At 41.1% G+C, this 14824-nt stretch overlaps 1 long non-coding RNA gene across 1 annotated transcript; it reads left to right on the plus strand.

Annotated features, from left to right (window-relative positions):
• The first annotated feature begins 3907 nt into the window (after positions 1–3907).
• LOC115247284 (uncharacterized) lies at positions 3908–8298 on the plus strand. The gene is made up of 3 exons (XR_003886340.1): positions 3908–3997; positions 7565–7677; positions 7846–8298. It is a non-coding gene; the product is annotated as an uncharacterized lncRNA (long non-coding RNA).
• Positions 8299–14824: the final 6526 nt, after the last annotated feature.

Below are 14824 nucleotides of genomic sequence, written 5' to 3' on the forward strand. Positions count from 1 at the left end.
CAGTGACACAGAAGCAACACCCATCGGTGAGGATGCAGGACAGCCTAATTGACAGTGGCTGCTGCAGGAAGAGGCAGGTTAAAGCAGCAGAAACTCTCCGCGGTTGTCAGAAACTATCCTCAAGGAAAAAGCACTGTAATTACAATGTGGATAAATAGTTAAAGGATTCTAATTTACCACTGCAAGCAAGTATTGAGAGTCTCACTGGAGCAGTGTCTGCAGAAAATTAATCAAGTGATTAATCATTCATGCCATTTATCAAGCTAAAATGCTGGGCTTAGCGGCATCTCAGTGCGAGAAACTGTCATTAGTGTGAGTAAAGGAGGAATTGAGCAGATCAAAACAATAATAATAAGCAAGATTTCCCATAAACAAAGGGTGCTACGACCACACGCTCACTTTGGTTGAGAATTGAGGGAATTTTTATACCCAAAGATAGTTATTAATTTTGTTCAAATTGTCTTTTTTTAAAAAAATAACTAATTAATTAATTTCAATTTACCGACAAAGAAACGTAGGGAGGGGTTTGGAAGATGGTTTCTTCTAAATGTGCGTTTTAATGAAAAATAAATAAGGATTAGGATTTCATAACTTTCTAAAATGGAGGGGAAACAATCTCAAAAAGGAAAGTTTTAGAACTATTTGACATCCTGCACTTATATTACATGCAATACATCAACATTCCCGGTTCATCTGTCTATTAAATGAACACCATTTTGTTCTGCCTGGTGCACATGAAGAGGTTCCATCTCCTTTTTCCGCAGTGTTGTTGGTGTAATCACAGCTCACTGTCTCTGACTGTCAAAGCACAATCGCATCTGTGTTTGCCTCTCATAGGAGCAGGAGCTGATCAGTGACTCGCTCCTAAAGGACAGGCAGGACTTTAAGCTCTGGTAATAACTGCTCACTTCTGTGCAGCACAACACAGGAGCACCCATCTTGCGTAACATATGGCGGCACCAGCTTCAGAAAGGATAATGAAATCACTCAGAAAGGTGGGGAAGAAAACAACTTCCCGCTGCTTTTGTAAATCACTTCGGGAGACGATAATAGATGCCGAAATAAATTTGACAATTATTGGCTGAGGGGAACTTTTCAAATAAACAGGTTTATGGTAAGTCGTGCCACTTGGCAGTTGATCATCATGATCACTCCTGGATCGTCCCACAAGGTGGCATATTTATTAGCAAGCAACAGATGGGAAGCATGTGTTTTTCCTTGCTAAGGCCTGTGAAATTGGTCTTTTGGTAGCAGTATAAATATGATGAACTGTAGCTTATGCAGGCACTGGACCCCACACAAGGACAAAATGTCCAAATGAGCAGCAAAAAGCCGGGTTGTAGCTGTTATACAGAGGTTCCGCCTGTGATTGATCTACACCCTGCTGAGCCACTACTGGAAACAAAGTATGGAGGCAATAATTTAGTAAGAAAACAATGCATGAGACTGTCGGCTTGTGCATCCATTCCGACACAAGCATTCCCCGGTGCACATAGATCATTAAACTACCACACGCTTTGCAATATGGTGCAGTCAATGTCACTGAAATGATGGGACAATAAAGTGAGGCAGGGGGTTGCAACAGCAGGGAGAGAGACGTATTAATGTCACATAGGCTTTAGCCTGCCTCCTTAAGCCCTGCAAAGAGTCAGTCAAGCCAATTTCCATTATCATATTGATTGAAATAGTTCATCATAGTGTAATTTTAGGTTTATCGCCACCCGGTTGGGAATAAGACCAAAGCATTATCCAACAAAAGCTATTGTTCCAGGGGATGGTTGTCTGTTCCAGTTCATTGATGGAGTTGATTAAGTTTAAATGAAGCAGACACTGGATAAAAGTGAGGGTATTGACCAGCGAGCACTGCGCCGTGCTTGAAAAAGCCCTGATACATGCGGAAAAGCAAGATTTGCTAAATGCTCTAATCTTCAATCAAATCTAACATCAATACAGACAAAGTTTGGTAATGAGAGATTCACTGAAGCATGCAGGAGAGAGAATTAATCCCCCCTCGCCTAAACTGAGTTCAACTTTGAAGTTTGCTCCTCAGGATAGATAGTTATCTAAATGCTAAATAAGAATCGCATTGTACTTTTCACAGCATACTAATCATTTGTTCATTTTCTCCCCATTATTTGTTCTCTCACACATGTCTGCTTATTGATCTGGCGGTTAGATCGACCTTGGACAGTTAGGTGGAGGAGAAAGGAACAATCAGTTGACCATGGAGATTTAATGCACAGTAGCATGGTTCAGGCCTCTGGGGACGCCGCCACCATGTACCGTCACAGTTCACAGAGCGGGAAATCAGGCAAGAATCCAACATGAGGTGTATAAGGTGTAGTACAAAGATGACATAGGCTGCTTGTAGGAAGTAATTCTGGATTCATTTGGCAACAAGCAAAAAAGCAAATATCAGTTTTACTTTGGCTCGTATGTATATTTACAACAATTACATACCTGATTTCAAATAATCAGCAAGGAGGAGTTCATTTTTAGACCATGGTGACCTTTTCCAGCCCTGTTTTAATTTTGAAATTATGAAACTATGCTATAAACAACACTTGTTTGTGGTGTGGTTTTATTATATAATCAGGGGCAGCTATACCTTACTTTGCAATCAGGGGACAACAAGCAGGAAGTGTTCCCTTGAGCAGTTATTATGCTCCCGCATTGCCAGAAGGGAAATGTTAAAATATCATATTAGTGTCTTAAAAGTATGAAGAAAATTATCATATCATTTGCATTCTAGTATATCTCAGGACCATCTGCTTCCATAACACATTAACATAGATCGTGCATAGTGTACCCAACAGCGTATTTTTCCCTTTACATAATCTTACACAGTGGTTTAGAAAGCCCCTCATCCAGAAGAGTGTCTTTACCTGTGTGGAGTACAGGTGGAACCCCCCATGTCCATTGTTGCTGGCCAACAGAGGTTCGATTTACAGTCAGAGACTTTGTCTTGTGTGTGTTTATTTCCGTTTGCCCGGCACAAACTGAATGCTACTGCAGCTTAATGGGCATATTGAGCAGCATTCCCAGTAACAGGTTGAATCTGTCCCTTAAACATGGAGTCTAACTCCCAGCTGAGCGCTCCTGATGTGAATGGCAGCTAGGTGAGGGCTCAGCGCCAGCCAGCTATGAGCTGATGTGTGGGTGTTGGTGGAATTGAGCGGAATCTTTGTGTGTGTACGTGTGTGCAAAAATTCCCAGATTATTCCTCCTCAATTTTTTTTTAAATCATGTAGTGTATAGGAACATAAAACTATTGTATAAATATTATGATTATCATATATCTTTTAACAATGACACTATATTATTCCTTAAAAATTCTTTTGCATTTTGTATTTCTGCATTTCTTTACATTTGTTTAAAATGTCTGTTTTTAAACAGCAGTTCAAGTCAAGTATGTTGTGATCTGTCTTCAACAAATTGATAGAAAAAAAGAAGGAAATTCGTCATCATCAACCTAAAACTGTTTAAATCCTCTGAGTGGGAACCACTGATCACAATCAAAAGGTCAAAACTTAACTACTAACTGAAATTAAAAGAAAATATTACTATCACTACATAATTCTTCACATAGTATGACTATTAAGCCATCCATATTTCCCACCAGATCCAATGGTCAATCAGATTCATTGTCATATAAATGAACAATTACTAGAAAGCATAATTATAATGTTTAAATGCTATCTTGATTGTTGCTCTTGTCTTGATTGCACAAAAGTCTCTAAACATAATTTATGCAATGGATTTTTAAAATGTTATCTAAAGGTGGGAGAAGTAGGCTATACATCATACACACACTTGCACTTTCTTGAATCTACATAAAAATGATATCCTTTTGGGGTTTAGTGAATAACGTTGATATCAGTTTTATTTATTTATTGTAATGATGGCAGGCCCCAGCGGTGGATTTTCAAGTTATGTTTTTCAGAGCCGAGATATGAGCAGTGGGACATCATGGAATCTGAGATGAGTGCGTGTGTAGGTGCGTGCGTGAGAGTCCCATCTAATCTGCATGTTTGTTTCTTAAACAGGGCATGTTCACTTATCCCCGCTTCGTCTTCTGCAAATCGACAGCAGATGCAACTCGGGAGAAGTGCAATAAAACAAACTTGTGCTCTCAAAGGTGCGCGCGTCTTTGTAGCGACGCGTTTTGCCTGTTAGCTGCACATCCTTTGTCTTTTCATCTGTCAGCATTCCTTCCTCGCGTTGTGTCGTTGGCTCTGCATATTCATTTGTCGCCTCGCATCTTTTGTCTGCATGCACCTCTGGATGTGATTAAATTTCTCCTTCAAATCCGGAAAAAGACAAAGAAGATTTTGTTTCTTGTGGGCTGTTTGATTACTGATGTGAAGTTGAGAGGAGCTGTGCAAAATCGTGCACAGCAAGACAGCCACGTGGGGTTATAGTGGCCCCTCTAAATTCATGAAATCCACTCTTTTCCAGTCAGTAAAACAAGTTTAGTCCACGCAAACTGCTGAACAAACTGGACTGGCTAGCTAAAGAATAAAGAAATAAATGAACAAATTGTCATTCGAAGCTGCGGGAGATTCATATCTAAATACTTTATATCACAATTCATTTGCCAGCAGTGTCATAAACGCCTAAAAAAAAAAATCCCCCCAAAAAATTGATTTGTTTTGTTACATCGCATTTTAATTCCACGTCTTCTTTTTTCAATGCAGTCTGCAGATATCGACCTCCGTGTAACCACTTTGTGTGGTGTTTTCTTATTCTGGCTACCAGAAAGAAACGAACAGCACCCCCTACTGGCAAATTCCGGAATAGGCGCATCCGTCTTTGTGTGTTTGTCCGTTTTAATGGCAGTACGACGCATCACGTTGATTACGGTGACCACCGTTAATGTTATTTTCTACCATTGAAAAAACTGTATTTTATATTTATTTTTTAAATGGCCAAATATGACGGATATTTGTGACAGTCGACGTTGCGGTTTCAGCAGCCCGAGCGTAATATGATGGATCTCTGCAGACGTGAGGCCCCAAAACAGACACGTAAAGATCTTCGTGGTTCATTCTTTCAACAGATCGTGCCTGACTCGTCATTTCTGGCTCATATTCTACATTTCTCCCTGCATCCAAATCAAAAGCCGTGCGCGCTGCTTGTCAAGCCTCCACTTTAGGGACGTTAATAAAAGGAGGTCAGAGTGTGCCCGGCGGGATGCTGGGCAGCTGCTCTCTGACCAGTCCCCCATCACACCTACTGCAGTTCCGATTCTGAAGGCATTTGGTTGGCGAGTAATTAATAGGAAATAATGATGTTGCCGAAGGTGCGGCAACGCCACCGTGGGCATTTTGTTGCATTATTAATCTCCGTACTGTAAATGACACAGCGACGCTTGTGTAGTTTAGGGAAAGCTTTGCAATTAAGGAAAGCGTTTATTTGAAACCGTGTGGGCTGTTCATATTAAAATATGGAACATATTGTAATTTTATGCAACCAAAAGCGCGCATGCGAAAACTGATCATTTTCCCCTGTTTTGCGGATTCATCAGCACGATCTGACGCAGGTAATCGCAGCCCTGCAGTCGCGCCACAACGCGCACTTGTCTGTCCAATTAGCTGAAACAATTATTACAACTTTGACTTTAATTACGTCTCAATTTGAAGCCTCGCGCGGGTCCATAATTCGGTGATTAAAACCCTCTCTGCCCCAGTGCCTTTAGGGCAACGCATGATTAGGACCTGTCAGCTGCTGCAGTGAACGGAGGCAGCCATGCGTGTTGTGCAACATGACCCGCTGTTGTTAAACCTTGTCAACATATTAACCTGAATTCCCCTGTCATTATGTACTAAACCTCTAACACACGATGAGGGGGGGGGGGGGGGGGGGTACACGCTTACGTGCTTAATTGAAAAAAAGGGCTGTTCTCAACTGTATTAAAAAGGGCGCGATCAGCTGATCTATTAGCTGATGGTAATAAAAGTGCACAGTGACAGAAAAAGATGTGACTCAAGCGTGAATATTAGTATGAACGTCTTCCATAGGTAGATTAATGCTCGTGTAGTGTGCATTTGCAAAGAAAGGGACTAATCCCATGCTGCTTTCCATTGTTCACATGTGGCTTCTGCTGATGTAAACTACTCTACACATTATACTGGCTTTGACCCTGCAGATATAGATACACCTAAATGTCAAAATGTCTCATTGAAAATCAGACTGTACTGTTATTAATATTATTATTGGCTATAAAAACATTTAATGTGATAATAAATTGTGATTGCTGTTTTGCGACCAACCAGGTTGTTGGGAAGTTGCCTTATAAATCCAAAGTTTCCAAGTAAGATTAAACGATGGGAACTAAAGAGACACTTTATTCGATTAAGGTCTGTGGTGTATAACATTCAATCCATTATACGTATATGTGAAGATGCAAACTTTTCCCTGGATGTGACATGTGATGTTTGTGTTAGAACCAAAAATAGAAACCATTGCCATATATCCGATCATTACATGGGTAAAGGCAAAAATAAAAAGGTTTGACATGAGGAGAAAAACTGCTTTGGAAAGGCCAAAAGGTTCAACTGAAGCACATTTGATCCTTGTCAAAATATATTGATTCATGTTCCTTCACAAGACATTTGATGTCTCTCTTAATTTCTTACTGGCCATCTGGGTCGACTGATCAGTGCAGACTGACGCTTTTGTGGGCTTTAGAACAAAAAAGGGTCGGGAGCTGAAGAAAATACTGGCGAGCAGCTACAGAAAATGTGATATCCGATCAATACACCGTGTTATTTTTGTGTTTTGAACACAAGCTGGTGCTTCCTCGCATATATGCAGCAGCATATGGTATAGGTGGGGATTTGCATACGTTTGCAGGAGTGGTCGAGCTGTGCTCTTTTTTTGTATGAATTTCCCCTCAGCAACAATCAGAGCAGCTGAGTTTCCTTTGGTGTATCCAGAGGTGAATAATTTATAGAGGGATAAAAGCATTTGTGCTAGAGAGCTAGACAGTCAGACAGTAGAAGAAGGCTGGCTGGGACTCCTACCACCCCACCCCTATTCCATCCGTCCTCAACCCCGCGCCTCGTCCCTTGCCGCGCGGTGGCCTTGCACAATACCTCTTTGGACGGCTGCTTGAAGTGCAAATCTGTGTTCCAACTTGTTCCTGGTGCCTGTCAGCATGTTTTCCTCTTGTCAGCAGCGATTGAGTGTGGGCCCATGTCGCCCTTGTACCACCACTGTAACAGGATCGTTGACAGGCCAGTGACACTGCCCAACTGGATAATGGAAACCTATTGATTTTTCTTCCTTTTCTCATGCATTTTTTCCCCCTCGCAGGTAGTCTGTGGGACTTCTGAATAACTGGCTAAAGGAGAGGTCATGATCAATGATCCTGATCTTTGGATCACTGCTCCCAGAAAAACACAAGAGCAGCTGACAAAGTCCTTTCAGCTAATCAGCCACTTTCAGGATGACATCATTAAAACAGACACAATTCTAGACATTCATCTAGGCTATTTTGTTATTGCAAATGTTTTTAACCATATTACTCCTGACTAAAATGCAAGTTGTCTATGTGTTACAGGGCCTGCTGTTTGCAGTTTTAATAGAGCACTCTCTAGAGACGAGGCCCCTTTGATACCCACGGTAATGATAAGCATGCATTGGCTGACTACCACTGGACCCTCATGGCAGATGGTGAGTGTGGGCCCAACAACAACACAATTCTTTACGTCAGCCTTCCCTCACACTCTCTCTGTCCCTCTACTGGTATAATGAAAAGCTCGATTTTGGTCATGGCTAACTCAATCTCATTATAATCTCTCCTTTTTTATTCATTCGGCCCCTTGGGATGCTGTCTGCCAGCGATGTGGCTTTCAACCTCTAGAGAGAACATCTTTTGAAACAGCCAGGAGACCTAATGAAGTCACAGAGTGGCACAATTATTTCCCAAAGAAAGAGCATTAATGTACTTCAAAATTCCCTCTGGAAAAGCATGATGACAATTGGTTTGTACAGCTTTGATCGCTGCTTTAAATACTGCCAGAGATAAACTGCAGGGTTAGACCTCTTTGCCACTGGTAAGTAGAAAACCCAGAAGTGGCCATCAGGACTTGGAGACACCAAGTATTCAGTCTGTAATGCTAAAAATTGAGTTTTAAAAAGAGCACAGCCTGATAATTATCTTCTCTTGTGAGAATGGTTACAAAAAAAACTCTGAAATCTGCATATTAAAAGTAGTTGGAGCTATTAAAGTTTTACAGTATTTTTATTTAATTATGAGGGTTTTTTTGTCCTGTGATTTACAACAATCATTGCAAATAAAAATAAAACACTTAAGGACACCCACTGGAATCTTTTATCAACTATGATGTTGAAATAAAAAATGTGTAATTGTGTTTATCTCTCAGTTCAATCAGTTTATATATTTTCTACTTTATATATCAATGTGAGTTTTGTGAGCTGAATATGTTGGTAATATGTTAATACACATTATATTTTACATGTGCACATTGCACGTATTCATGTTTATGTGACAGGAGCTGTACAAGTTCTTCTACAGTGGAAACCATCTGCAAGTCAGTATTGATAAATTTGACCATATTTAAATATGAGTCTTGTATCTTTGAATTTTAACTCTTCTAAAACAGTGAAAGCTGCTCCATTTGAAATCAAGTGGCCATTTGGGAAATTATCACCTATTTACTGCACTAGGCACCCATTTTTTGTCCTTTATTTGGCCTAAAATTAGGCAAAGCCTTAATTTCTGTGCACAAATTATTTCATTTAGTCCTAATTTCAAGTAGCTTCTACTCTGGGATGATATTTTTCGAGACGGAAGACTTTCGCACATATGAAAAAGGTGCATAAAAAGAGATAAAAAAGGCTATAACTAACTAGTCAGTGAACGGCGCCATGTTGAGGTGGATGGTAACTGAATCTGAGAGGTTTCCCACATGTCTTCTGTCTTTTCCCTTCTCTCAATTTGAACAGTTTATCAAGTTTAGTCTCGCTAACATATTTCTGTTTGAAAAGGAGATTTTGCTAGATGAAAGAGAAGCTTTGTGCCTACTGTGTGCTGCTGACGGTACTACATAATCAGTCAAAAGTTTATTTTCAATTATGTCCCATAAAGTGATCACAGGCACCTTCATTGTAAAGACGCTTAAAGGGCAAAAGTGTGAACGCAATCATTTGAGGATGGATATTGTTAAAGGAAAGAAACAGCAAAGATAGAGAATCATTAAGACAAACTTTGAATGAAATACATCCGCTGTTGGTAGTAAAACGACCTTCATCTCAAAATGTTTTCCATCTCTCATCCTCAAGGATTCTTCAGTTCTTTTTAGTTACAAGAAGCAGCAAAGTTTTGTTTTTTAAGTGGTAATATTCTTCCCGAAAGATCAAGATAACTCTGTTGTCAAAAAAAAAAAAAAACATATTTAGCCTATACTTTAAAAGCAAAGAAAATCATGCAAATGGCTCGAGACTTTTAGATTTATTTCCTTGAAGTACATTGTGAGCACTTGGAGCGCTGTAGAATAACTAAGCTTGAGTTCACGTGGTTATTTTATTTGGCGGTAATTTTTATTATCAAGCAACTGTCACCTCCTTTGTGCTCCAGAGCCTTCATCCACCTGTTTTTATCTGAAGCATCTGATTTGCACTTCCTGCTTTGAAAAATGTTACCAGTGAATTTTAACACAACGCTAGTCTTTTGGGGGGGCTATTGTCACATCCACCCCCCCATGAGAGTCATAAATCACACATATGCACAGACAAATTCCTGAATCTGCTGGGGTTGTGACGGTGACACTGCCGTGCACCATACTGTGAGCCGGGATGTTTGAGTGCCTTTGAAATAAAGAAAATGAATTAGCTTCTTCCAAATCAATTTTAGGTGAAATGAAAACTGCAAAGAACTTTACAACTCTGTGTTATCACTCCCCCCACACACTGTGTTATCATCATCACTCTGATAATACACAGCAGAAGGACATTTTTAGTGTTGTTACGCTGCAGTTGTGCCAGTTTTCCATCATTCTGTTACCGTTCTGAGTACAGTAGAACTTCATCATTTCTCTGAATCGGAATCTTAAACTCCATCTTTTTTAGCACCTGGATTAGGATGTGGATGGACAATAAACAAAATGCAGTAGAGATGAAGAATAAAATAAGGCATTTTGGAGTGATCAAGGGTGTCAGTGAGTGAACACATAGTTCGAGAGTATAAACAAAGGCTGCACCCCATCCCAGCGGACTGAAAAGGCTCCCATCTGAGTTCTGATTTCACCAACGATGGGCCAACTTTCCAGTTGAGTTCCTTCTCTTCCTGTTGCAACCGTGGTCAAATGATTCCAAATCAGCTCTGTTGTTTGCTGCTTTGTGCTGACAGTGTGAGACAAACAAAGGGCTTTAGCGTAACTCAGCATACTTAATAACTACGCTAACAGCAAGACGTGGGCCAGTGTCTGGCAGGGCTGGACTCAGATGTCGTCGAGTCCTGGGACTGGCCCGATGGAGACTGAGGAAGAGAGTGTGGAACCCTCTCACTGCCTGTGGACCATGAGTAAGGAGCCATCACGTGCATTGACTGGGAGCCATATGAAAAACTGCATTCATACAATGCAGATTGTAGATCCTTGACTTTTCCCCCTGAGGTTATCGGAGTACTTTCTCTTGCCCCGCGATCATCAAAAATGGTGCGAACATGTCCTTGAAGTGTGTGAGATGACACTTGAACTGGAGAGACATTACATTTAAATATAAATGTCCCCACTTTTACTGGAACAGGAGTCCTCAGATCTGACTTAGACTGCTACATTACTTTTTGATGATCTCTAGCACTTCGGCTTTGAACATCCATCCAATAATATATTCCCCCACTGCTGAAACATCATTTGACCTTGAGCATCACCTGCCTTTTCCCTGCGACATGTCATCCAGCCAATGTGACCACACACATCACACAAGACCATTGGTCTAGCCACCTACTACAACCCAGAACATTTCCATCACCACGGTCTGAGTTGGGCTTACGGCTGGTTCGTCTTTATCTCTCAGTGTGAACAAATCTCGTTGTTGTTGTGGTCTCTTCCCCCATAGACATTAACATTTGTCACATATAGACATGCTGGTGCTACAGACAGGTCCTTGAACAATCAAATTTTGGTCGCTCGGGTGTTTTTGTTGGACGACGTGCGTCCCTTAACTTCCTGCTCTACAGAGTGTGAGGTGAAGAAGAAGCTCACGCTGTTGTTTGTTAGGGCATTTAAACACAAATACACAACGTCTGCCCGCCTTCAGTCAAAGTGTTGTTCAGATCTTTTTCTAGAAAAGTTTTTCCACCCCGTCGAGGCGAATAATGATATGAATCCTGAGGGAGTGACTATCACAGAACAAACGCCCACACTCCCTGAATATAAAAGGCTGTGATATATTCTCGCCCTTCACCTGATTATGCTTGTCTAAATGATACATCATATATCTATGGAAATGCGCTGTGTTATTTTCCCCGAATTTAATGCGCCGTATAAGGCCTAACGAGAAAAGTTCTCCTGTCTTCAACTGTAAATGGAATAAAATTATCCTCATCTTGACTGGGGTTTTCAAAGAGGGCGCGATCCTTTAACGTCCTCGTGTCTGCTTGGCTCTTCGCTGCGGCCTTCTGTCATCTTCTACCAGCTGATTATTTCAGCATCATCATCATCACCAGCAGGGCCTCCTGACCAGCCTGCGTCCCACGGAGATCTTGTTTTCATTGTCTGTTTTGTGGCAGATTGGCTAATGTGCATTTGGGCTGCACTGTCACCTGACTGTGTGGAACAGGCCAGTTTACACTTATTCTCTTCCGAGCGAGACGGTGGCGTGTTGACACCCGGCCGAGTGGCTGGCGTTCTTGCGACGCGACCTGCTGTGTACTTCCAAGCGTCTGATTGAAGCTCACTGGGTGGTGGTAACACCTCCAGGGCTTGTGTCCTTCTCCGTTTGCCACGCGGCGTCCAGGACACTGTTGGATAAAACATTGCCTTTGTTCAGGACACAGTGTACCTCTGAGGTTGGGTGTGAACCAGGTCCATTAACAAGTGCTCCTGAAGGCAATGAATTGCCTGCATGAGGAACAGTGGGGACGCTGCTGTATACAAATGGATTCGGCTGGGTTCCATTTAAAGGGTTTTCGTGTTCATCTAAGGACAGACCTGCAGCATTGTTCTTCGGGGACAAAGTGTGACTCTCTAATGGGTCCAAAGAACCGCCTGGACTGTCAGATTCTATGTCTTTGTCCTCTTGAGCATCTGGGTTCACTGCAGGTATTTTATCTAAACTGCAATTCAGAAATCCCCATTTGTGGTCAACAAACAACTATTAATTACATGAAAGTGCTTATTAGGGACAGTTTGCAGTTGTAAAAATGTGCACAACAGGTGCAAGAACAGCGTACTGACGATTTGTGTGATGATGTTTTTGGCTTTTATCCATCATATGAGAGCGGGATAATTCTGCACTGAATTATCATTTTCCAACACCCTCCTTCGTCACCTCTTTTCACAACAAACCCTGCTGTTGGCCCGGCATACCCTGGCGAGGACGTTTAATTATGAGAGCGTACCTCTGGGACACAACCTTCCCGTCTCACCACATAAAGTTCTCAGTCGTTTGCTAAAATTGACCAATTTCCATGGGAACAAAGTACACCTCCAATGAGATCATATTGCGTCTTTTCACTCCGTGATGGTGCCAACACAGATCCCAGCATGAGACCGTTGTTACTCGAATCCTGACAAATTGGCAGGCGCCCAATCTGTCTTCAACACAAACACAGAGCCACACAAAGAAAACATATGTCTCTGCACACACACATGCGATCCTTTAGTTATTAGAAGACACACACCAGGTTAAAGTTAAAAACTGAGCCAGTAGATGAAAATATAATCAGCACGTTAAATAAAATGAGCATGGTGGCTAACGCTAAGCTGTCCAGAGCTGATTTAGTTGAAATGCATTCTCAGTGGATTTGACATCCAGCGCTCGTCTGTCTCTACAGGAAGCAACATTGCTAACGAAGTGGTAAATTCAGTGTTAATGAGTGGCTTCACTGTTACCACCTCAGAGACAAAACCATCCAAGCCCCATCTTCACTCCATCTGTTGTGGTGTTAAAGGTTGGAAAGGGGAACAGACGGTCGACATTTAAAAAAGATCTTGACTCTTTGCGAGCTGATCAATATTGGAAAACAAACCACAACACCTACATTTTATATATAAAAAACACTTGGATTTTTATTATTTCTTTACGTTTGATGCAGGTTGTTCTTCTCAAAACAGAGTTGGCACAAAACCTTTCACCAAAGCATCTTAAAGGGATAGTTCACCCAAAAATACCAAGCTGTATAAAGTAATAATAATAAATGTTAACACAGTTTTCTTTCAGTAACGCGCACAAATAATATCAAATAACACTTTCTTCCGTCTTTTTGATGTTGGTCGTTATTTGAACCTAAAATCAAATATTAGTGTTAAATGTGGTGAGTTAAACTTTATACTGTTCTTTGCATTCTGGATCTGGAACAGAATCCACGGAGAACCTTTAGTTGTGTGTTTGAATCTGTGCTGTCACTTGCCTAAGATCCGGATCTGGTCAACGATGGGATAACGAGCTTCAGGATTACATGACAAATGACTTGACCAGAGTCAGGACCGACCTCTACACTAACTGTACCATGTTGCAGCCTATAGCGGTGCCACAGAGAACGTTACTTCTGACAATATATATGTTCGTATTGGGCAGTTTTGTTTTCTATTTGCCCACCTGAGACTGGCTGTAAGCAAAATCTGGTAATTACTCCTTGTACAGGAAGAATGTCAATGCTTCTCAGTAGGATTTAAATGATTTTTTTCAAAATAATAATGACCAGAACCCAAATACAACAAGGATATAAATACATTTTCATTTCCATGTTTGTCTGAGGACCCTTGCTGGCAGTGCTGGGAATCCACTGGGACCAGTCAGCCAAACCATTTCAACTGCTGGAGCTGTCTGTACGAATCTACCGTCTACCTCAAATTCCTCTGCCACAGAGAAAAACAAGAGTGGGTTCCCACAAGTACTGCACTACACTACTTCCTCAGCTAATGGGATCTATTGATTTATTTGACACAATGTGAATTTATGAAGCTGCCTCTTCAGTGTTAAGGTATCAAAGTGTGGCTCAAAACAAACAAAGATTCGGCTCGACACCCCAGTAATCCCAAGGTGAGTATCTTCTCTTAGCGAAGGCGCTACAGCGAAAACAACACTTAACTTCTGCCGTTTTCAACACGAACGGCAGAGGGAAAGGAAGAAATTAGCAATTGCGCAACAACCTTTGCTTCCCTCAATGTGACTAGCTGCTTTAATTGACGCAAGGATGTCAAATTAAAAACTCGAAACATTCTGAACCGCTTTCATTTTTAACTTCCAGAAAGGGAAAAGAAGCCAGTGGATTCACAGGATGTCTTTGTCTGGATTACACTCTTTTATCCCTCTCAGTTCTCGTCACCCAAAGGTCATTTCCATAATAATGGTCTCCGTTTTCCCTAATGGGATTTGTGCTGTGATTATGTATGCCAGCATCTTGTGCAGACACTATCAGCCCTGTCATCTTGAATTGCACAAATGTAATTACACAAAGCCTTTGATAACTAAACAATGTAATTTACTGCTTGAGTGAAAAAATATATTGCAATTATACGACTCTAAAAGAAACGCATGAGTGCCATAGGTGACATCTTGCAGAGAAAATTGCATTCTTTGTACTAGGAGCAAATTAAATTTTAATTCATATTTTAACCACAAGAAATCGTAT

The sequence above is a fragment of the Takifugu rubripes genome, chromosome 20, assembly GCF_901000725.2.
Source record: "Takifugu rubripes chromosome 20, fTakRub1.2, whole genome shotgun sequence".
In the NCBI taxonomy this organism is placed as follows: domain Eukaryota; kingdom Metazoa; phylum Chordata; class Actinopteri; order Tetraodontiformes; family Tetraodontidae; genus Takifugu; species Takifugu rubripes.